Source organism: Cyprinodon tularosa, unplaced genomic scaffold (assembly GCF_016077235.1).
Source record: "Cyprinodon tularosa strain WSP-4 unplaced genomic scaffold, ASM1607723v1 ctg159, whole genome shotgun sequence".
Classification (NCBI taxonomy): domain Eukaryota; kingdom Metazoa; phylum Chordata; class Actinopteri; order Cyprinodontiformes; family Cyprinodontidae; genus Cyprinodon; species Cyprinodon tularosa.
In genome coordinates, this window is record NW_024038427.1 from 1,618,506 (window position 1) to 1,642,207 (window position 23,702).

At 36.4% G+C, this 23,702-nt stretch overlaps 1 long non-coding RNA gene across 2 annotated transcripts; it reads right to left on the reverse strand.

The window, feature by feature from the left end:
* Positions 1–2,898: 2,898 nt before the first annotated feature.
* Positions 2,899–8,332, reverse strand: LOC119780334. 2 transcript variants are annotated; one of them, XR_005280375.1, is made up of 4 exons: positions 8,218–8,331; positions 5,236–5,330; positions 4,805–4,933; positions 2,899–3,076 (listed from the first exon to the last, which is right to left on the reverse strand). It is a non-coding gene; the product is annotated as an uncharacterized LOC119780334 (long non-coding RNA). The 2 variants fall into 2 exon arrangements; XR_005280376.1 differs by lacking the exon at positions 2,899–3,076 and adding an exon at positions 4,670–4,688 and having other exon boundaries at positions 8,218–8,332.
* Between the last annotated feature and the right edge of the window lie 15,370 nt (positions 8,333–23,702).

Below are 23,702 nucleotides of genomic sequence, written 5' to 3' on the forward strand. Positions count from 1 at the left end.
AGGATGGACTGCCTGAGTGACTGGTGGAAATAATACAAAGCTACTGACTGTAAACAGTTCACCATATTATGTGGGCCTACAGTTCAGAACTCATGTTTATATGAATAAACGCTTATTAAACACATACATTAAATACATCTTATTGAATATTATTTATTTGCATCACCAGTTATCATAGTAGGAAAGATTTCTCAAGCAGTTCGTGATGCATTTTAGAAAGAGGAGATGAGCCCCTGGTCAAATGCGCCACCTGGCTTGAGAAACCTGTACAAAGACTTAGTTTTACTTATTATTTAGGTAGCACACACATCATACTTACCTTATTTTCTTGTTACCCTTATTTCATATTTATAATTATCTTATCTTATTTGTACTTACAATCTTATTGGGAAGCCAATTAACCTAACAGTCATATTTTTGTACTGTGGGTGGAAACCAGAGTACCTGCAGAGAACCCATGCATACACAGGGAGAACATGCAAACTCCATGCAGAAAGAGCAATAACCGGAAGCTTCTTGCTGCAAGGTAGCAGTGCTACCCACTGCTCCAATGTGCAGCTCAGGTTTATGATTAAGGTGTAAATTCAGTTTAGGTTAGGGATAGATATATGTTGGTAGTGGGCAGGGTTAGGGTAAGCATCTGGGTTAGGACGCATAAAATAAATGTAAGTCAATAAGAGGTCACCATAACTTATGAAAACAAAGGAGTGTGATTTTATGAGTGTTTTCAAGAGTCCCAAACACTTATATTACAGATAAAGGAAGTGTATAGGTTCTATGCATTTTTGCCCTGACAGGGAACTTAACAGCACTCTCCAATGTCTGCAGCACTGGAAAGAGTAGGGGAATGTGCTTGCCACTGCAGTAATAGAGAAAGAAGAGGAAAGGTGAAAAAAGTACTGCAAAAGTTGCTGAGATGCACGGAAGAGACGAGATAGACAGAAAAAAAGTCTTATCCTTAATTGGAGCTTCTTACTCTTCCTTTGCTGGTAAAGAAGCCTAGAAAGAACTTACTTTTTCTGTTTTAACTGCTAAAAAACATTTTAAAGCAGTGTTTTCCTCACTTTATCCTGCATTTAATAGAGAGATTTTACCCAGAATGACAGTGCTATACATGTAAAAAGAAATGGATGTGCAAACACAGATAAATTACAGAATGTTTGCCATTACTCTTGAAAAGATAATCATAGCAGAGCTTCAAAGCTTCTTACTCCTAATCATGTGCAGATGCATGCAAGGGTAATACATGACTTGTTTCAGTATATATAATAATTTATATACAACGTCACATACAGGGTTGGGTATTTAACATCTTGTAGAAATATGATTGGCTAACACAGCTTAATGTATTTGCACAAATCAGTCTCTACTGGACCATCGTTTCTATGCAATATTGTAATACTAAAGCAATGTCAATGAATTAAAAGTAAGTATAGTAAGATTTTATATGCATGTGATTGGCACTTTGTTAGGTACGGCTTACATGTCCGAGGTTGCTTTTAGCATTACGGCATCGGGTCATTACAGTGCCAGAAACATTCCTCATAGATGTATGTAAATTTGGAGAAGATAGCATGGCATACTCTCTCCAGATTTTTCTGATTTGTTTGTCTATTATGATCTGATACTCTTGAAGCCTTTTGGAAGAAGGTTGATCCATTTTCGTCTAAAGGAAACAACTTTAAGGAGATTAAACCAGTTTTAGATGAGGATTATCAAGCAGGTTAACTTCGCTTCAAGCTTGGTTTTCCTGTTATATTTAACAATCAAAGACCACAATGTAGTTATTATGGCAGGCGCATGGTCGACTACATTTAATAAGTAACCCTGGAGCTTGAAAAAGATTCATCATTGACATAGCAAACTGAAATCTGTCAGACAAATACGATTTAAACAAGCCTATTGCTGTTCCATTAATTCCTATAGAAAAAAGTGCAGAACTGAGATCTAACAGGGCAAGTCCAGATGCAACTCCATTAACAAAGACCATTAAAATGTCATTAGTATCTTTCATCAGAGCTGTTTCAAAGCTGCAGAATGATGAGCTCTATGCCCTGACTGAAAATCTTCAAAACTGAAACTTGCTAAGGTGCCTGCAGACTTGATTAGCAGCTATTATATCAAGAACTGTATTTATTAAGATTAGATCTACACTGTAAACCCCAACAGGTTCAATGAACTCAAAATATTTGATGAAACTGATTACCTCAAAATATTTAGCTATGTTAAAGAATATTTTAAGTAATTTCTACTTAAAATGAGACTTTTGTTAGTGCTCAAAATCTTTGAGGACAAGGATAAAATTAAAAAGAATAATGTGAGAAAAAGATGTTTTAAGTAATTACTACATTAGTTAGACAAGCTCTTTACACTTAAAATCTTTGGTCAAATGAACAACATTAAAACAAATAATTTCAACAAACAAACATTTTAAGTAATTACTACTCTAAACTAGAAAAGTTATTCACACTCATTTATTTTGAGGAAGTTGATGAACTGAAACATAATAATTTCACAAACTAACATTTTAAGTAATCACTACTTAAATTTTTGATAAGTTTAATGAACCTGATCATTTTGAAACTAATGTTAAAACTAACAAAATTGACAATGGAAACGGAGTTGATTTTTTTAAGTTATCACCCCTAATAATATCTTCATGTTATCACCATGACTCATTCAGTTTCTCAGACCTAAACATTGTCGATTCAGCTTTTTATATTTTTAAGTTGACTTAACTGTATTTAAACACATTTTATTGCCTGTATATGTTAGCAATTTTTCTCAAAATCAAATATATTTTATTTGTATGATTCAAAAAGAAAAATATTCAAAAGACAATTTTACTGCAGATTCCATTTATTTATGAATTCCATTAGAATTCAGAACAATGTTCCCAGCAATGGGGTTAATACAGAAAATAAAATAAATAACAACCACATTTTCAATAAAAATGCTGAATAAATACGGTTTTATTTATTCAGCAAATAAAACCGTAAAAGATCTTTTAGTTCCCAGTGACTTCAAGGCAGACCAAAGCATTTCCGTACGAAACTCTGGGACCTCAAGCCAAACACTGAAATGATCAAGTCAAAAACAATTACAAATCTGCAGGTGTGTTTAAAGCTGCCTTCTGAAACATCAGCTTCTCTGTATCCACAAAAAACGAAAAATTGGCCAACATAATAGGCCGATCCAAAAATAATAGGCCAACAATAATAGGCCAACATAAATAAAAAAAGCGAAAACAAAAAACAAAAAACTTGAGTATCAGCATGCTGGTAGTAACAACGACATCTTTTAAGCAGACTGCTTACTCATCCATCATCAGATCATTTTTAAGGCTAAGCAGTCTTGGAGGTAACCGCTTCAGGTCATCCAAACTAGGGGTGCACCGATTGCAGTTTTCTGGCCGATTTCTGATCACCGATCTTTAAAAAGTCTGACCTGCCGATTCCGATTTTGGTTGATACCGATTTTATTATTTTTTTTGCTATAACCATCACTGTGTTACAAGATCGCAATTCACTTTCAATGTTAAAATCTTTTCTTGAACAATAGCCTTGAACCATTATAAACTTGCTTTAACTGCTCATGAGGCAGAGCCTTGACATAGAAATGAATTAAATAATAAATATTAAGTAAATAAAACAAACTTAAGACAACAAAATTGGTCTTTTCATTTTTTACATTTCAAAAAACAAAACTTTAACAAAAGATCAGATTAGAGAACTGTTTTAAGGTACTTACCAAAAATAAAGTGCACAGTAGTATTTTGCTTTTACAAAATCACAAGGTTCAAGGTCCTTTGAGAACATACTAGCAACTTAAAAGAAAATCCCCCAATGCAGCAGCTTTGTGTCCATTTAAATGTATAAGCCATCTAAACAGTAACTTGCAAAATCTTACAATACTAAGTCTTCTAAAAACATTATCAGGGGTAAGCTTTGATCTCACAGTCTTATTGGAGTCACTTGAGCATTATTGGCAGGTTTTTCTTGATGGATAAAAGCATTTCTGCTTTTTCACCACTCAGGCGACTTCTTTTCTCATCTATGACATGTGCAGCCAAGCTAAACAGGTGTTCACTTTCAATGCTTGTGCATGGGCCAGAGAGATAGGTTTCCTCGTAGTAGCTTTGTTTTTTTTCATTGCTCATAAGAGCTAACAGCGGGCCACCGACGGACTCTTTTCTTCCGGTGGCTTTCGCTTTAGCCCTAGCTTGATTGTTCTTTTCAAATGCTGCATATTCAGCGGCGTGGTGGTTTCTTAAATGGGGAACGAGGTTTGTAGTAGTAAAGCTTTTGGAAGTGGTTCCACCCCGACTAATTTCGGCCTTACAAGAATTGCGAATTGCGAGCTTTTGATCTCCTTCTTTAACAGTATAATATTTCCAAACCAACGACATAGCTGCTCCTGGTGACCTGTGAACTGCGACACCGGATGTTGTTACAGTTCACTCGACCCGGTGAGTGGGTCTTTCAGTCAGCCGTCTCTAAGAGCAGAAAAAATATGGAATAGCAATTGATTTTAAGACACTCGCGGAGGTAAATAGATCGGTGGTTAAGATCGGTTTCGTATGTATATATCGGCCGATCACCAATCACCCTAAATTAAGAAAAATCGGGGCCGATCGATCGGCTGGCCGATTTATCGGTGCACCCCTAATCCAAACCCATTACAACTTTCTGAATAAAATTGAATGTATATGTCAATTTCTTTGGATACTGTAGATGTAGTGCATAAATCAAGCCAAAAAGCAAAATGAATGTCTCTGTTAACTGTGCTAAAGTTTATCACATACCACAATCTCTCCCTCAAGAACTATAGAATGTATTGCAGGACCAAACTTCACAAGGGAGACTGTATCATTCGAGACAGTGAGAACAGCTACAGTTGTATCCGAGAGGTCTGGCAGGTCAATGTCTTCTGCCTAAAGAACATGACAGTAATTAGTTAATGAGTAGAGCAGAAAATGAAAAACACTACATGTGTATTTAATATGAAATACCAGTGAATGAAAAGTTCAGGTAAAATTCCCAAATATGACATTCTTGGAGAATTACTGTAGTACAGTATGATTTAATAGCTTTTCTGGTGGCTAGGAAGAGGGTTGTGGTTGTTGTCTTTTGGCAGTAACAGAGGGTTAAATAGAAAAAAAATATATTTATAGAGATACACAAACTAAGAAAAAGAAAGAGTAAAAGAGTACACACAGTTGAATCATAAACTTACATTCCAGGTCTTAAAAAATCCAGCAGCATCTTCACGCAGGAAGATGGGAAGTGCCTGCAGAGCAATTGTGCGTCTGCTGTTAACATCGCAACTTCCTAGAAGACAGAGGGATTGTGGGTAATGGGAAGACAGAATTGCAGAATAAGCAGAATATTAATCATATGCATATATTAAATAATACTATAGTACAAATTGTCATGAGGTAGGAAATGTTACATACAAGGAGATCATAGGTCCTGAAGATGTTTCTTTAAAGCAACATTAAAGCACTTTTATTTGTTTATCCAGCACCTACTTAGCAAATAACAATGTCCACAGATAGGGTAGAGTATGTTACACGATTTTATGAAAGTATGATGTATTGCGACATCGAAGCAAATAAAGGTAGTAGTTTCTTACGTCTGATGAGTGCCACTAAGATATTCTCATTAGAGAGCAGTAGCCAAACTTAGATATTGTATTTTCATGGCCTAGTATACCTGACAGGATGTTTACATAAATCTGTTTTAAGGCTTATTTGCACAGATAAGATTTTTTAGGTATGGAGGAACAGCTCTACCGTATATAAAAATAAATACATAAATAAATACATGCTCAATAAATAAATAGGCATTCAATTAATTACCCCCCAAAATACAATGAATAAATATGTAGGTAGAAATTAAATTATACAGTGAGACATAAATGTATATATATATATATCTCTTAATTAGCTTCTTTATTTTTTCACCTTTTTGTAAACAGTTTCATTTGTTACTTGAATCGACTGTTTAATTGAGGTCTGAAGAAGTTTTCTCTAAGGGAAACCCTAAAGAAATAAGATGCCTTTTGTAGGGTTTTGTTTTCCCTAGAGATGTCCATTGAATGTAAACTCATAGCCATGTCTCCATGTGTAGAACACTACACAGTACCTTTAATTTGGTTCTAAAAACAGCAGATTGTTTATTTTTTTGTCTACTAGTAAATACTTTAGTTTTTTTTTTATTATGCTGATCATAAAACAATTTTTACACTGTGCTATGTCATTGGCTGATCTTTAATAAATATTTTAACCAGTGTATCAGACTCATTTTGAATTGACATTAGCTTGGTACAATGTTAAGTAGCTTCTGATGTAGTTAAGCTACTGTTAACACATTAGTGTAACTTAGCTTGCCATAATTCTTTAGGTGGTAGCTTTGGTGTAGTGAAGCTTAATTTATTGTTGAGTAACTGATAGCTTAGCTCACTACACTGGACAAGTAGCTTGCCCAACACTGCCTATCAGAATCAGACATTGACAGTGATCATGCTAAGCTAGGCTATTGTCGGCAAGTTTAGATACAACTTGGCTTCCTATCATAGGCTCAAGTTATGAAACATTGCTTCGGCGTCTGGCTGGCTATAATTTTCGCGGCCAAAGTAGTAGGCTTAACACCAGAAACGGATGATAAAAGATATTTGGTAGTGCTAAAACCATTAGGTTTGTCTGTCCTGTTTTCAAATAAAGTAGCGCAAAAGGCTAGCTGGCTCACAGCTGAGACAAAAAACTTTAGTTACCTCTAGGGTGGCCAGATGTCCGGCTTTGGGGCGGACAGTCCGGATTTTCATTGCACTGTCCGGCGTCCGGCGCTGCACCCAGCCGGACGTGTATTTGTCCTCCTTTACTCCCAGATTCCACATACTCCGTCAGCGCTCCGCCCCGCTCACGTACGGAGTACTTGTCTGTCATGTAAATCAATGAGAGCTGTTCCACATCCTCCGCTCGTCACCGCCCACGTACGTCTTCTCCTTCACCGTCAAAATACGGAGCTGAGCTATTTTTTGCTCCTCTCCGGTCCGTCCAGATCAAGACCCGCTATTGCAATCGCACCAAACAGAAAAAAGAATGTAGAGAAGACCCGGTTTGTCAAATTAAATTATAGTAAAAACAGATAGGTATCTAGAAATTAGAGCATAGTTTGTATATATTCCCAAAAACTAAGAGCAATTAATTAAATAATCAGACCAGGAAGAAGTTGTGAGATTCTAGAGTGAATCTCACAACTTTAAAAGAAAATTCTTATTGCAGGAATGGATGAAGAGATGATGAGTTTGGAAGCAGAGAATAAACAGAGTTCATACAAACTATGTATGATCCTAGTTATCCCTGTTACAAAAATCCACAACAGAAAGAAAATATTTGGGCAGAAACTGAACATCTGCTGGATGATGATGGGGATTTTTTTAATATGTCAGATTAAATTAAGCGTTCACAGGTTTTATACAGGAATGAGGAACTCTAATTTAATGCTCTTTTAATGCTATTAGAAATAATTTTAATGCCATCAACAAGTATCATGTACACAAGTTATTAGTTTACATGAAATAAGGAGCTGTAAGCACAGTTCCATGACTCAAGTTTATATATATATATATATATATATATATATATATATATATATATATATATATATATATATATATGTATATATATATATGTATATATATATATATATATATGTATAGATATGGATAGATAGAGAACATGGTGAAATCATCTTTACTCTCGACAGGCTGCGGCCATGTCATGAATTCCTCTTTTCCAGCCACTTTTTGCAGTTTGCATCGTCCTATTCTCTAGCTCTTTCTCGAGCTTCTTTTCCAAACAACTGCTTTATGATCAATTGCAGGAGTTCTGTGCAAATTAATCGTGTTAAAAAATTGTCACTTTTTAAACACCACAATGTATTAAATAAATACAAATGCTGGGAACCAATTCTTTTTTACATTTCTTTAATATTTTGTTCTATTCAGCTACACAAGCATCCTCTTTTAGTAATTTATTGATATGCCGCACAATGTCCTCCTTTTTGGTGCTATAGAAATGGCCACCCTAGTTACCTCGCAAAAACATATCCCACAGGAGGTCTCTGTCACATAGCTTATGCTTTAGCTGAGGTCTGCCCGCTGGAAGACGATAAACAAATAAATAAACAAAGTAGCCTACAAGCGTGTTCTTACCTTTTGTGCAGAGTTCAGAGGCTACGGTTTGCAGCCTGATGTTGTTGATGATCTCCTCAATGTTGTTGCCTGCCTACATCCGATTGCACAGCAGTCCCTGCAAACAACTAGTCTTACGATGTCAAATTGTAACAGATTACATTCACCACAATCGATCATAGACTAGTGCTATGGAACCCCGAATGATTCATAATTAAATCAATTAAAAACTTTATGAAATAAATACCATTTTGATAAATAACACACAAATATATTAAAGAATAAAAATATATATTTCATAATAACATTACCTTGTTTTTATTTCATGACCATATTATATATTTGTTTGTTATTTATCAAAATTGTTTTTATTTCAGAATTTTTTATTTATTTATTTAATTATGAATCATTTGGGGTTCCATATAGTTCATCCACCTTTCATTTGGGATATCCGATTTTTTGTATTTTTTTATATTGGTTTGTTAGGTTAATTGCCATGTTGATATGAACCTATCCAATGAACTGGCACGTCATTATTACGTCAGACGTAAATTCAATCCACTCTTGAAAGGAATGAGTTTGGGGGTCAGTTCTACTCATATACTAAGAGTTAATCTTGTCAAAATAATCAATAACTGGGTAACCAGTTAAGTGAACTTAAAATATTTGTGGTGCCTGAACAATATGGCAGCTTTGAGTACAGCTCAGCAATTGTATTGAGTTTATAGCACTGTTGGGGAATACAGTGTAAAACTATATCTGATCAAGTCATTTGGATCAAGAATTTTCTTTAATAAAGGTTGATTTATCTTAAAATTCAGCTTGAATTATAATTGTCGTAGGGATAAATAATATCTAACGTGGAGATTGAAATTATGGGGAATACGTCCTTCAATATTTTGTTAATAATGGATCTAACATACAAGTTGAAAGCTTAGATTAAAATAATAGTTTTGACAACTCAGAAGTCTCAACTTGATCAAAACTGTCCAAATACAATTCAGGTCCAACAGTTACCTCCAATGCTGCCTCATTTTTTAAAGCTACATTATCTTAGCTGGGATGGTCAATGATCTAATTTTGAAAAGAATCTCTTTTTTTCTAATCCTATAAAGACATTAAGGTTGATAGCTCAGGGAATGGATGGTTAACTCAGCTGTGGCTGCTATTTTGCCAGTTTATAATTAAAAAGAACAAGCTCTACAGGTGCTGGTCATAAAATTAGAATATCATGAAAAAGGTAGATTGATTTCAGTAATTCCATTTAAAAAGTGAAACTTGTATATTATATTCATACATTACATACAAACTCATATATTTCAGATGTTTATTTTGTTTAATTTTGATGATTACAAATTACAACAAATGAAAATCTCAAATTCATCATATCAGAAAATTAGAATATTACTGAAGACCAATAAAAACAAAGGATTTATAGAAATGTTGGCCAACTGAAAAGTATGAACATGAAAAGTATGAGCATGTACAGCACTCAGTATTTAGTTGGGCCTCCTTTGGCCTGTATTACTGCAGCAATGCGGCGTGGCATGGAGTCGATCAGTCTGTGGCACTGCTCAGGTGTTATGATAGCCCAGGTTGCTCTAATAGTGGCTTTTAGCTCTTCTGAATTGTTGGGTCTGGTGTATTGCATCTTCTTCTTCACAATACCCCATAGATTTTCTATGGGGTTAAGGTCAGGAGAGTTTGCTGGCCAATTAAGAACAGGGATACCATGGTCCTTCAACCAGGTACTGGTAGCTTTGGCACTGTGTGCAGGTGCCAAGTCCTGTTGGAAAATGAAATCTGCATCTCCAAAAAGTTGGTCAGCTGCAGGAAGCATGAAGTGCTCTAAAACTTCCTGGTATGTGGCTGCGTTGACCCTGGACCTCAGAAAACACAATGGACCAACACCAGCAGATGACATGGCACCCCAAACCATCACTGACTGTGGAAACTTTACACTGGACTTCAAGCAACGTGGATGAAGTGCCTCTCTTCTTTTCCTCCAGACTCTGGGACCTTGATTTCCAAAGGAAATGCAAAATTTACTTTCATCAGAGAACATGACTTTGGACCACTCACCAGCAGTCCAGTCCTGTTTCTCTTTAGCCCAGGCAAGACGCTTCTGACGCTGTCTGTGGTTCAAGAGTGGCTTGACACAAGGAATGCGACAGCAGAAACCCATGTCTTTCATACGTCTGTGTGTGGTGGTTCTTGAAGCACTCACTCCAGCTGCAGTCCACTCTTTGTGAATCTCCCCCACATTTTTGAATGGGTTTTGTTTCACAATCCTCTCCAGGGTGCGGTTATCTCTCTTGCTTGTACACTTTTTTCGACCACATCTTTTCCTTCCCTTCGCCTCTCTATTAATGTGCTTGGACACTGAGCTCTGTGAACAGCCAGCCTCTTTAGCGATGACCTTTTGTGTCTTGCCCTCCTTGTGCAAGGTGTCGATGGTCGTCTTTTGGACAACTGTCAAGTCAGCAGTCTTCCCCATGATTGTGTAGCCTATAGAACTAGACTGAAAGACCATTTAAAGGCTTTTGCAGGTGGTTTGAGTTAATTAGCTGATTAGAGTGTGGCACCAGGGGCCATCAATTTTGAACCTTTTCACAATATTCTAATTTTCTGATATGATGAATTTGAGATTTTCATTTGTTGTCATTTGTAATCATCAAAATTAAACAAAATAAACATCTGAAATATATGAGTTTGTATGTAATGTATGAATATAATATACAAGTTTCACTTTTTAAATGGAATTACTGAAATCAATCTACTTTTTCATGATATTCTAATTTTATGACCAGCACCTGTAAGTTCACAAACCTATAGACAAACTAGTTCAAGTTAATTTTGTAAACTAATCCACAACCCTACACAATAAAACCACATATTTCACCCTTTAAATGTCTTATTATGATATATAGAGAGAAATTGAAAATATACTGTTATACTTTACAGGTATACTGTATGTTCAGGGAACCCTTTATTATGCCAAATTACACAGAACCTCAGAAACATACAGGTACATTTAGTTTCTGCTGAAAAGATCTGTATCAAAAATGATTGTTACATTCCACATTCAGTGGCAGATATTTCCCAAGATAGCTTGGATGCTTTAACTCGATGTGTTGCTTTAAATTTGGAGTGGATATGGCTGACGTACGGACTTATTTTTTAAGTCCTGGTGGGCGCAGTTTGCACAAAAACATGAGTTCTTTTTCTGTCAGTCTTCCTTTATTAGTTCATAAACCTCTGCCAAGCTCTCTGCAAAACTGGCATTAGAAATACTAACAGATGACTCTGAATCGAGCAGAATAGTACCAGCTGTAGACATGCTGGTCTGTCATGCTGTTTGTGGTAATAAGTGCAGTAAAACCTGACGTTATCCAGTGAATAGGGTCATTATCAATTGAACACAAACTAATAACACATTATGTTTTCTGTAATCTGGCATTAGGGACATTTAAAAAAAAATAAAACAGTAAACTGATTAGAAGTGCAGTAACCTCTGGGCATAAAGCAGATAAAAACATAATTATGTACTTAAAATGCAAAAGATACAGGCAATAAACAAAGGATTTTACAGTAGGACTTTATAGAATAAAGACGGTAAAGGTTACTATCCAAGAGGAAAGAAAATAGAAAACCCAATAAAGGCACATTTATATAATTTGTATAGAGGGGGAAGCACTGAAAAAGTCACTAACTTATAGCCACTATATAAAAATTTGAGAAGATATCAGATAATCTAAATTGAATCTTACAAAATGAGAAAAAAGATGACCAAAGTGTACCAAAGCAAGGCTCGATTTAAACATGATGCCTTTAATCAATCAGACATGCCTGTAGAATTTCTTCAAATCCACAGCCTTACCCTTTCTTTAATCTCTGAAGGTTTTACCACCTTTCTGTGTTCAAAAATAATCCTAGCAGCAGCTGTTATATGAGCTTTTATACATTCAGTATTAATGGTCATCCCAAGACAGACATAAAACCAAAATCAAGGTAATCCCTGAACTACACCAGTAGCTAAGAATATTCTCAAATGTTATCTAGAATATCATTAAGTTATATATAAACACACACTGCAACAAAGGAAACTGAACTTTGAGCTTTGCTCTGGGTAAATTGCTCTCTGGGTAGTATATCTAAGAATTAAATATTGGTTGTTAAAAAGAGAGACATCTTGTTTTTTAGGACACCAACAGTTTAGAAGTACTGTAAACATATCATTTTTTAAATTGTTTTAATGATCTCCTGTAAGGTAATAGTTACTATTACATGAGGAAAATGTAGGTAAATATATATATAATCTCTTTCCAGTATAACTGGATAACATAAAAAAATGCAAGAATATGTCTCAAGAAAATTTACTGTTTTATAAAGACATCTTGTGTGTTTACAAGTATTATACTATATTCTAATAATCTTCTTTCAGTATTGTTTGTGCTATGTTCTTACCTTTGCTGTTGGACCACATAGATTTGCCAATGGAGGGTGTGTGATTTCAAATTTACTTAACTTTGTCTACTGAATTACTAAATACCTAGATACATGACAAAAATAGCCAAAAATAGTTTTTTTTCCCACAACACCAGAGAAAACAGTGCACATAAACAAACTTTCGAATGTCTATTTTATTTTATTGGAACTGTTTTTATTGCCAAAACAGCACAATTATTAGTAAAAGTATTTTTTCTGCTCATAAAGTAAACAAAGCTAAGCTACTCTCTAGCTTGAAACTAGAAAACAAGCAGATAAACAAGCAGAGTGCCGAGCAGCCAGAGTGGTGAAGCATCAAAGCAACTTGACCACAGTTTGATCCAGAGTCTGACCCAGCGTCCAAATTTCTGCGTTTGCAAGTTTTTGAAGCCCATTACGCCTTTGGTGTGAATGCAGCAAAACAAAAATATATGACCAGTTTGAAAATGTATTAGTAATTTAAAACTAGAAAAAATAAAAAGTAGTTGAAAATCAATAGTAGTGGTAAGCAGTTTAATGGCAGCCTAGTTAGGGAATAGAGCTTGGAATCATGTGGTTCTGAGTTCGAGCCTCACTTCCCCAGACTGCCACTCTGGTGGGCATGCAGGTGGCGCAGTGGTTTGCGCACATGACCCATGTAGGGAGGCCCTTTGCCGCATGTCTCTCCCCCTTTCTCATACCCCCTTTCCTGTCAGCCTACTGTTGCCACAAGTGCCACAATAGTGTTGCAAAAGTCAACAGTCAGCAGGCCAGCCTCTCATGTGCTTTAATTGGGGAATGCGCTATGCGTCTAGGTTCAGCTCAGAGGGTGAGAAATGCTGCTGTTCTGAAGGGCACTGCTGGGGCAGGCCAGACCACGCCACCCGGCACAGAGGACGAGCGGCAGAGCTCCAGTGAAGAGCCGCTGTTTCAGACGGGGTATTCTTCTAGGTCACATGACCTGGCCAACAACAGTGTCTTCTCAATGCTACAACGTCTTCTCCTAACTTACATAATTGGTATTTCAAGAGGGGAGTCGCCTGCTCATAGCATTGATAGTGTCAAACACTCTATATTGGACTGATCATTTAAAATAACTCAACTCTTTAGGTCACAAAGTCTGCTGCGTGCCTTACAGTTAGAGTAAAAAGTTCTATCAGTCCAAATAAAAACCTCATCAATGAAATTGTTTGTCAAACAAAGTTTTTAAGGCAGTTTTATGATAGTCTGGACTCCGACCATCCATGTGACAGCCTCAGTGGAGAAGAAGCCAAGGAAGTTTACCCTGCAACCTAATAACATATAGGAACACAGTTATAGTCACAGTAGCCACAGGAGGAAATGGCACAACAGTAGAAAATTTTTTAGGAAATGCCGATTACACAGATGAAAAAGGTAGGAACTGTGAAACTAAGTATGAAAACAAGTTAATGTGTATGTATATGAAAAAGAAAAAAAAAACAATATAAAATTTAACATAATATTTACTTTTCAAGAATGACAAAGACTGCAAAAGTAGCTGCAATGGAAATACTTACTAAGTTGGGAGCAGGGATAGTCTTAAAACCTCTTACACCCTCAGGGAGTATAAATAAATTTCTGCCTGACAAAAACACACAAAAGTAAATCACTTATAGCCTCACAGCTATTAGATTTAAGGAGAAACTTTTGGTACCTCTGTAAAGGTAAGATGTCATAGAATGGTTTTCTGGTGTCAGCACCATTGTAACTTTGAACCTGCCTGAAATATTAGGGACAAAATACAAAATATTTTGCATTTTTTGAACCTTGCCAAAATTTTCTTTGAAATAAACATTGCAAAACACTACCAAAATATTATTCATAGCACAAAAAAGTAGTACAGACTTTTAAATCTAAATGTTGTGTAAAAATATACCAAATTTGGACTCAATCAGATGTATCATATTTATTTTAGAATGGTATCAGTGAGAAATTTCTTAGGCTGAGGGGCCATTTTGGCACATTTTTCCAAAAATGTCACCAAACTGTGCCAAATGTGTTTTTTACATTAATACTGGGGGTTTGTTAAAATTACGAGGTCACGTAGCAGCTGGACCCACCGGTGGGTCCGTAGGGTTCTAGGGGTTAGAGTCTAACAGCTGGATTACGCAGTCTGTCACTGAAGGAGCTCTCCAGCTCTTAGATGATTATAATGAACAAAACTTTTCTTCCAAGCAAATCAGGGAATAAGCAATATTTAAAAAAAGTGGTCTTTGGCAAATAAACAAATAATTGTTTATTTGCCAAACAAACAATTAAAACAAATAATTAAAACAAATTAACACAAATAATTAAAAAACATTTTGTTTATTTTTAGCTAAAACTTTATTAGTAGTAACCCAATATTTTATTATAATATTATATTATATTAGTGGTAATTTCAAAATGACTTATTTTTAAATATTTATCTAAAATGTGGCAAGAAACACATCTAGTGCTGACCTGTTTATATTTTTTAAACACTTTTAGACTTTGCGCTAATTAATCATCCTATATTTATGTATGAATTCATACTTTCTATTGATCTTTCTATTTATTGTATGTATGCCTTTATCTTCAGCTGAGTACAGGGGATGTCTGCTTGCTTAGAATATTAAATTGGTTATTGTAGCCTTTGACAGTGAAGTTTATTTTGCATAATGGTCTAGAAACAGTTCACTATAAATTTCAGTTGAGACGAAGGCACTGGCAGGATACTAAATAAGCACTTAGTCTGCAGGGCTTGTGAAACGGCTTGCACAGGGAAATAGGAAGTTAATGAAACCACTTACACGCAGAGTTGAGAGATTCACAGAATGCTGATAAATTAAAATGCTGGAAGGACATCAATTGCAGCCTCTAAAATATGAGATTCAGAAGCCGTCACCATTAAAATTCATATTAGACTTGGCACACTATTAACACCCACCCCCTTCGATATCACTGCCTCTCGCATGTAATATCCTTCTATTAGCCATGGCTCTGTCTGTACCTTGACATTTGTTCTTTTCTTCCCTAAGTGCTGACAATAGTACACTAGGTAAAATTGACCTTGTTTAAAAAGTTGTGTGTGGCTAAAGATGCATTTGATGCAATCATACTGCAAATGTAATTAATTTCCTCCACAATTGTAATAACTATTGCCTACTACAAATGTGACAAGCAATTTCCCACAAACATTATAACTATTATCTTTGCAGAGATTTACTATATGTATGGGAATGTATATAACTTCCCACAAATGTAATGATGCAACAAATAATTGTTTTTGAGTTTGCTGTCAATACTGTCCTACTGTCCCTCCATGAACCTTCTAAGCTGCATACTTGTCCTATACTGCACTGCTTGTATACTCTCAGTGCACAAGAAAATCTATGCAGCACATAGAATAAAATCTAACAAAAACTGTATATTAATGACCAATAAAAATTTTTCCATACCACTTGAGTCAGAATTAGATGATTACTTTGCTAAATGTGAATCTTTTAATGTGAATAAAATTATGTCTGAAGGGTGTAATGTCTCATTTCTTCCAGAGATCTTCCACATCTCATGAACAATAAGAGTTTTTAATCTTTAGTGGGCCAAATAACTTATATTAAAGTCAATTATCAGGAAATTTCCATTGTAATCTGGTTCTCTTGATAAACCAGGTGTATTACTGGTGTGGTGCCACAGGTGCACATCTGATGCTGCCCACAATCCCCCCGCAGTGTACTCACGGAGCTTGTGTGTATCCCCCGATACATGAAAAAATAGAGGGAACATCTCTTATCAGTTAATAGGTCTAAGTAAAGTTAAATAAGTCAACTGAACACAGGGGACAGTTCAAAATTCATTAGAAATTGTGTGTTACATTTGTATTAGGCAGCTGCTATTACATTTGTAGGACATGTATTACATTTACTGATTCATTATAACAAAAGCCTTATATTTGTATTACATTTGCGACATTATTACATTTGTAAGCATTACAGGGTCATTAGAGAAAATCACAATTTGAGGGCGGGAGAGAATTGTGAGCCTCCACTTACAGGACAAACACAAGCTCCTAAATATACCTGTATCAAATACTCAAGTGAATACAGAAAAAAAGAAAATAGACTGTGAGCTAATGACTAACTCAATCATTTCTGAGAATCTTTTTTTGTCAGAGGTGTCAAGTAACAAAGTCCAAATACTTTGTTACTGTACTTAAGTACACTTTTTAGGTATCTATACTTTACTTCATTACTTTTTTTTTTTTCCTACTTCTGACTTCTACTCATTACATTTTCACACAAGTATCTGTACTTTCTATTCCTCACATTTTAAAGACAAAACTTACCTGTGACTGTTGGCTTTGGTTTAATGTTTATAAATATTTATTTTTACATCATGTGCACCATCCTTTACAGATCATAACATCTAGTGAAAGCTAGTGTAATTGGATGAGTCATATAACGCAAATGCTCATTGGTTAGCCAAAGGAGATCATCAGAAGCAAGCAGGTGTTTTTCAAACTGCAAACACGAATTATCTATGCCATGCTACAACGTGGGATTCAGAAAAAGTTGTTTAAATGTTGGAGAGGTCAGACACAGGCGAGAGCATATCGGGAGACGGAGACCAACAGGACCTCCCTCATCCTTGGCCCTATCCCAAAGAATTTTTTCGAAATAGTCTAAAAATTTAGCTTTCAGTTTATATAGTGACATCTGGCTGTTTTTTTTTTAAAGCTTACTTTATACTTTTAGACTTTAAGTAGTTTTTGGAGCAAATACCTTTTCTCTTTTACCTGAGTAAAGACTTGATACTTCAAAAGTTGATACCTAAACTTTTACCAGAGTGTTTTGAAACTGCAGTATCTATACTTCTAAAGTAACAAATGTGTGTACTTTCGACTCCACTGGTTTTTGTAAGTGCTGGTGACGATTCTCAGTCATCCAGGTCATAGTCATTCCAAAAAAAAAAAAAAAAAAAGATCTACAGGAATTTGTTTGCAAGTTTGAAGACAGTTGGCTTCCCAAACTTGGAAACAAAGTTCAGTGGATTGTTTCTTTTTACTTTTTTGGAATGTTTTTGTAAGAATGAATAACACTAGGGTATAAATTGTCATCCAAGATAATAAGGTAATGCTACACTTCCAAGCTTAGCTTGTTGCCTCTGGTGTTCATAATATCTTTCAAATTCAAGCAGGGAGTAAAGAGTAATAAGTGTTTAAAGAAACACAGCTGATAAAAAATATATATATACTTGATATCTATAAGGGCCTCCTAGGGGGGTTTTCAAACAGGATGCAGTGTGCAGTGTTGGTTGAAACTGGATCTAATACACAAGTTTAGGGCTTAGATGAAAAACACAATTTTGCTAACGCTGGAAGCTTACCTTAATTATTACTGCTGAAAGATATTTCAGGTTATATACACTGCTCAAAGAAATGAAGGGAACACATAAATAACACAATGTAACTTCAATCAAGTCAAACTTCTGTGTAGTGTCATGATCTGGCCTGTTTGCTCCTCCTTTATTGGTAATTTCTTTCACCTGTCGTTTTCCCTCCCTGCCTCAATTATCATTTATTCCTCTCACCTGTTTCCTCTGGGTTATATTCAGTTCAGCCTAAGCATTCAGTGCCAGATCATTATTTGTCTTTCTGTTTGTCCGTTCAATTTTGGATTTCATGGTTCATGTCCTGGATCCTGGCGGCCAGTGGAAAGAGGGTTTTTGTGTTTGTCTCGTCTCCTGATCGTCCACTGTTCCCCCTCGCGGAGTCCTCTGGGTTTTTGGCTCGATATGTGGGGAGGTTCAGTTTTTATCTCAGTAAGCCTGGCTCCAGGGAGGAGACCAGTTTAAAGTCCTGCATCAAGTTCTGGTTCCACGCCCTGTCTCGGCTACCCTCTTCCACTGAGCCTGCTCAGCTGCACCTGATCCTGTCTGCTTCTGTGCGTGACCATCTGGTCACGCTTTCGGACCCTGTCAGACTCTGAACCCTCCTGGGAGCTTGTGGATGCCTGGAAGTCTGGATCCTGCCACCTGTTCTGTTCCTGCCTGATCTGGAACCTTTTCCTGTCTGTTCCTGTCTGTTCTGGATCACTGACCAGGATTGGCTTCCAGCATGTCCTCTGGGACTGCAACACTTGGGGGACATTCTTGGAGTGGACTGTTAAACCAGGTAAGTGGCCGACTCAGATAATCATCTTCTGTCAGATGATTGTGGTCACTTACCTGTGTTTCTCCTGCAGAATGTTTGAGATTGGGCGGTGCCCCGCCCCCCTCCTGCAGTGTCCGCGAGCCACAGCTCCACTTTAGTTTTTGTTTTATTTAATAAACTTTTTTGAACTTTCCTACTGACTGTCTCTCCTTGAATACTGGGTCTATCTGTCCACATTTCATGACATGTAGTCTAACTGTCCACCTCAGAAGAAACACCGATTGACAATCAGTTTCACATGCTGTTGTGCAAATGGAATAGATAACAGGTGGAAATTACTGGCAGTTACAAACATATATCTGCAGGTGGGAACTACAGACCACTTCTCAATACCTATGGTTTTTTGTTGATGTTTTGGTCACTTTTGAATATTGGTTGTGCTTTTACACTTGTGCTAGTATGAGACTGACTCTACAAACCATACAACTGTCTCAGGTAATGCAGCTTTTCCCGGAATCGCACATCAATGCAAGCTATGGCCATAAGGTTTGCTGTCTCTGTCAGTTTAGTCTCCAGAAGATGAGAAATACCATTAAACCAGGAGATATGGAGGAGGCCACAGGAAGGCAACAACCCAGCAAGAGGACCACTACCTCCGTATTTGTGCAAGGAGGACAAGGAGGAGCACTGCCAGAGCCCTACAAGATGACCTCCAGCAGGTATAAAATGTGTATGTGTCTGCACAAATGGTTAGAATCAGGCTCCATGAGGATGGCATGAGGGCCTGACGTCCACAGATGGGTGGTTGTGCTCACAGCCCCAAACCATGCAGGAAGCTTAACAGTTGCTAGATAATATCAGGAATGGCAAATTCATCACTGGCACCCTGTGCTCTTCATAGATGAAAGCAGGTTCAAACTGACCACATGTGACAGACGTAACAGATTCTTGAGACACCATGGAGAGTGATCTGCTGCCTTTAAAATCCTTCTTCATGACTGTTTTGCAGTGAGTAACTGGAGCAATGAACTGGCCTGCCCACCGATTGAGCACATCTCCTGACTTCAGAAATCAGAATGACAAGAATGGACCGAATAAGGCAGCCTGATTATTTTGTGTATGTTTCATTCTATAGTTTTTAGTTTCAAAGTAAAATTGCATAATGAAATGAAGTGTTATTTTTTGTTTGTTTTTAAAGCCATAATTTGTTTCTTAAGGCCCCACATTGTAATATTGAAATACTTCAAATCCACCATTGTTATTTTTTCTTTTAGCTATCCAAATGAAAAACAAGATATGACTGTTTCAAGAAGAAAAAATAAATGGAAGCCATATGGTTAAGGAAAATAGGGAAAATTAACTAAAGCAATATTTTAAGGCATGATAGCTAAATGGAGAGAGTAAAAGTAGTTTAAAACGATGGCCACTTAAAGCTACAGTGTGTAATAATTACAGGGATATACCGTCAGAAATGTAATATATTATACATAACTATGTTATTTATCATTATCTACGAGCTCAGCCTTTTAACCTTAATATTTGCGTTGCCTTAGAATTCGTTATTTATAATTACATAGGAGCGGGTCTCGCAGCCATGGAGGCAGACATCTTTGCGCTACGGCAGCGCAGAGCCAACAAACTAGCGATTGCGAGATCGCCCATTACGCTCGAAAGTAACTACAGCAAGTTGAGAGAGATGAACTGAGACAACCCAGTCTCATGGGAAAATGTACCCCCACTATGTTGGTCCACACTGCAAAACGTAGTGGAGGTACATTAATGGCCATTTTTTTTGTGGTACTGTGACATTTCTTCTGCCTATACGCTTTCTATTGTTTTACGTCCTAGTCACGTGACTTTCAAGATTCCAGCTGGGAGAAGAAAAAAAAAATATATATATATATGTCCGACATTCGCTCATTTTTTTGTGGAAAGATTAATGACTTGAGTTTGTTTTTGCATTAAAATGAGTTTTGATTACATTTCTAGTGAGAAATGTATAGTTTGTTGCCAGAATATTTACTCAGGGAATGTACATATTCACTTGCTAGTTCGTTTCTTGCAAAGATTTTTCAAGATAATGTGAAACTGTAACATTTTGGTATAAACATGGCTGAGATTTCTCTAATTTTTAGTTGGAAAATCAATAATTTCAATCATTTTCTGCATTTAAATGGGTTTTGATTACATTTATAGCGAGAAGTGTAGGGTTTATTTACATAATATTTACTTAGTGAACATACATAATCACCCGCTTGCTAGTTTTTGCTACGGTTTTTAAAATATGCAAATTGAACCTGATGCCTGATCCCAATAGCTTGACTCTGAACAGAATTTGATCCCTATTACTTTTTGGCCACATGCACATTATTGTACTGCCTGGTCAACCCTAAGAAAATGTTCTGGAACTGCCACTGAACTGACACCCAATGCATGGAGGGTAACCCAAAAAGGGCCACTGTTAGAGAAACTGGGTGCCTACAAAGTGCTGTTTTCAAGCTAATTAATGGAAAGTTAGGTGGAATGAAAAGTAGACAAATAACAATTACAATTCCTTTAGGGAAAGGGGAAGGAAAATCATTTATTAAGAGGAAAGAAATTGAAAAATGGCAAAAAAAGGTGGAATGAAGATAAAAAGGAAGAAGGTTATATAAAGTACAAAAGTCAGTATTAAATAGAAATATTAATGAGAGAAACCGAAGGGAAGAAATAATAATGATCAGATTAAGAGTAGGTCATACTTATTTAAATGACAATTTATACTTAATAGGGAGGAAAAATAATGATAAATGTGAAGGATGTGGAGAGATAGAAAATGTAGAACACGTATTGATGAACTTTAAAACATCTGGACCTGAAAGGAAGAAATTGAAAAGAGTTGAAAGGACAGGCCAAGAATGTAGTCTTAAAGGATTATTGGGAAATAAAGGAAATATAAAAGATATTTATAGATTAAGGAAAGCATTATTTATTTATCTTCAGAATACAAAATTAAAAAATAGAATTTAATAGATGTAAAACAATGTTGCTACACACTCATGAACAGTAGGTGGCGGTATGCACGCCCCTTCCCTAGAGCCCGGTGGGAGCGAAAACATTTTGAATGGAAATCAATGGGGAGAAATTAATAAACTTCTGGTCCCAGTCGCTCTCTGTCACTGATTCCAGATATGCTGGTTGTGTATTTAAATTGTTTTCCCATGAGACTGGGTTGACTGAGACGGTACTGAACACACAGACTAATGAAATACTATCTGTAAAATTATCTATGTAAACAAACCTCATCACTTGAGAAGGTACGTGATGCGGACGTCGTGGAAGACATTTTGTCCCGTAACGCTCGCCGTACTGTTGGGGCAACCCAGTCTCATGGGAAAATGTACCCCCACTACGTTGGTCCACACTGCAAAACGTAGTGGAGGTACATTAATGGCCATTTTTTTGTGGTACTGTTACATTTCTTCTGCCTATATGCTTTCTATTGTTTTACGTCCTAGTCACGTGACTATTATATTATTATGCCACGACGTAATGCATTGATCTGAAAATCAACCTCAGACGCAACGCACGCAGTGGCGAGGGTTTGATCCGTCAGATGGAGTTAAATCACAAAGAATTCAATGTTGAATCGGGGCGGCAGCTAAATGCTAGGTGATGGGTAGCAGCCAAAACGTTGCAATTTCACATAATCCTGACAAGATCCGAAAAACCGTAGCAAAAACTAGTAAGCGGGTGATTATGTATGTTCACTAAGTAAATATTATGTAAATAAACCCTACACTTCTCGCTATAAATGTAATCAAAACCCATTTAAATGCAGAAACTGATTGAAATTATTGATTTTCCCACTAAAAGTTAGAGAAATCTCAGCCATGTTTATACCAAAACATTAGAGTTTCACATTGTCTTGAAAAATCTTTGCAAGAAACGAACAAGCAAGTGAATATGTACATTCCCTGAGTAAATATTCTGGCAACAAACTATACATCTCTCACTAGAAATGTAATCAAAACTCATTTTAATGCAAAAACAAACTCAAGTCATTAATCTTTCCACAAAAAAAATGAGCGAATGTCGGACATATATATATATTTTTTTCTTCTCCCAGCTGGAATCTTGAAAGTCACGTGACTAGGACGTAAAACAATAGAAAGCGTATAGGCAGAAGAAATGTAACAGTACCACAAAAAAATGGCCATTAATGTACCTCCACTACGTTTTGCAGTGTGGACCAACGTAGTGGGGGTACATTTTCCCATGAGACTGGGTTGCCCCAACAGTACGGCGAGCGTTACGGGACAAAATGTCTTCCACGACGTCCGCATCACCTACCTTCTCAAGTGATGAGGTTTGTTTACATAGATAATTTTACAGATAGTATTTCATTAGTCTGTGTGTTCAGTACCGTCTCAGTTCATCTCTCTTAACTTGCTGTAGTTACTTTCGAGCGTAATGGGCAATCTCGCAATCGCTAGTTTGTTGGCTCTGCGCTGCCGTAGCGCAAAGATGTCTGCCTCCATGGCTGCGAGACCCGCTCCTATGTAATTATAAATAACGAATTCTAAGGCAACGCAAATATTAAGGTTAAAAGGCTGAGCTCGTAGATAATGATAAATAACATAGTTATGTATAATATATTACATGTCTGACCGTATATCCCTGTAATTGTTACACACTGTAGCTTTAAGTGGCCATCGTTTTAAACTACTTTTACTCTCTCCATTTAGCTATCATGCCTTAAAATATTGCTTTAGTTAATTTTCCCTATTTTCCTTAACCATATGGCTTCCATTTATTTTTTCTTCTTGAAACAGTCATATCTTGTTTTTCATTTGGATAGCTAAAAGAAAAAATAACAATGGTGGATTTGAAGTATTTCAATATTACAATGTGGGGCCTTTAGAAA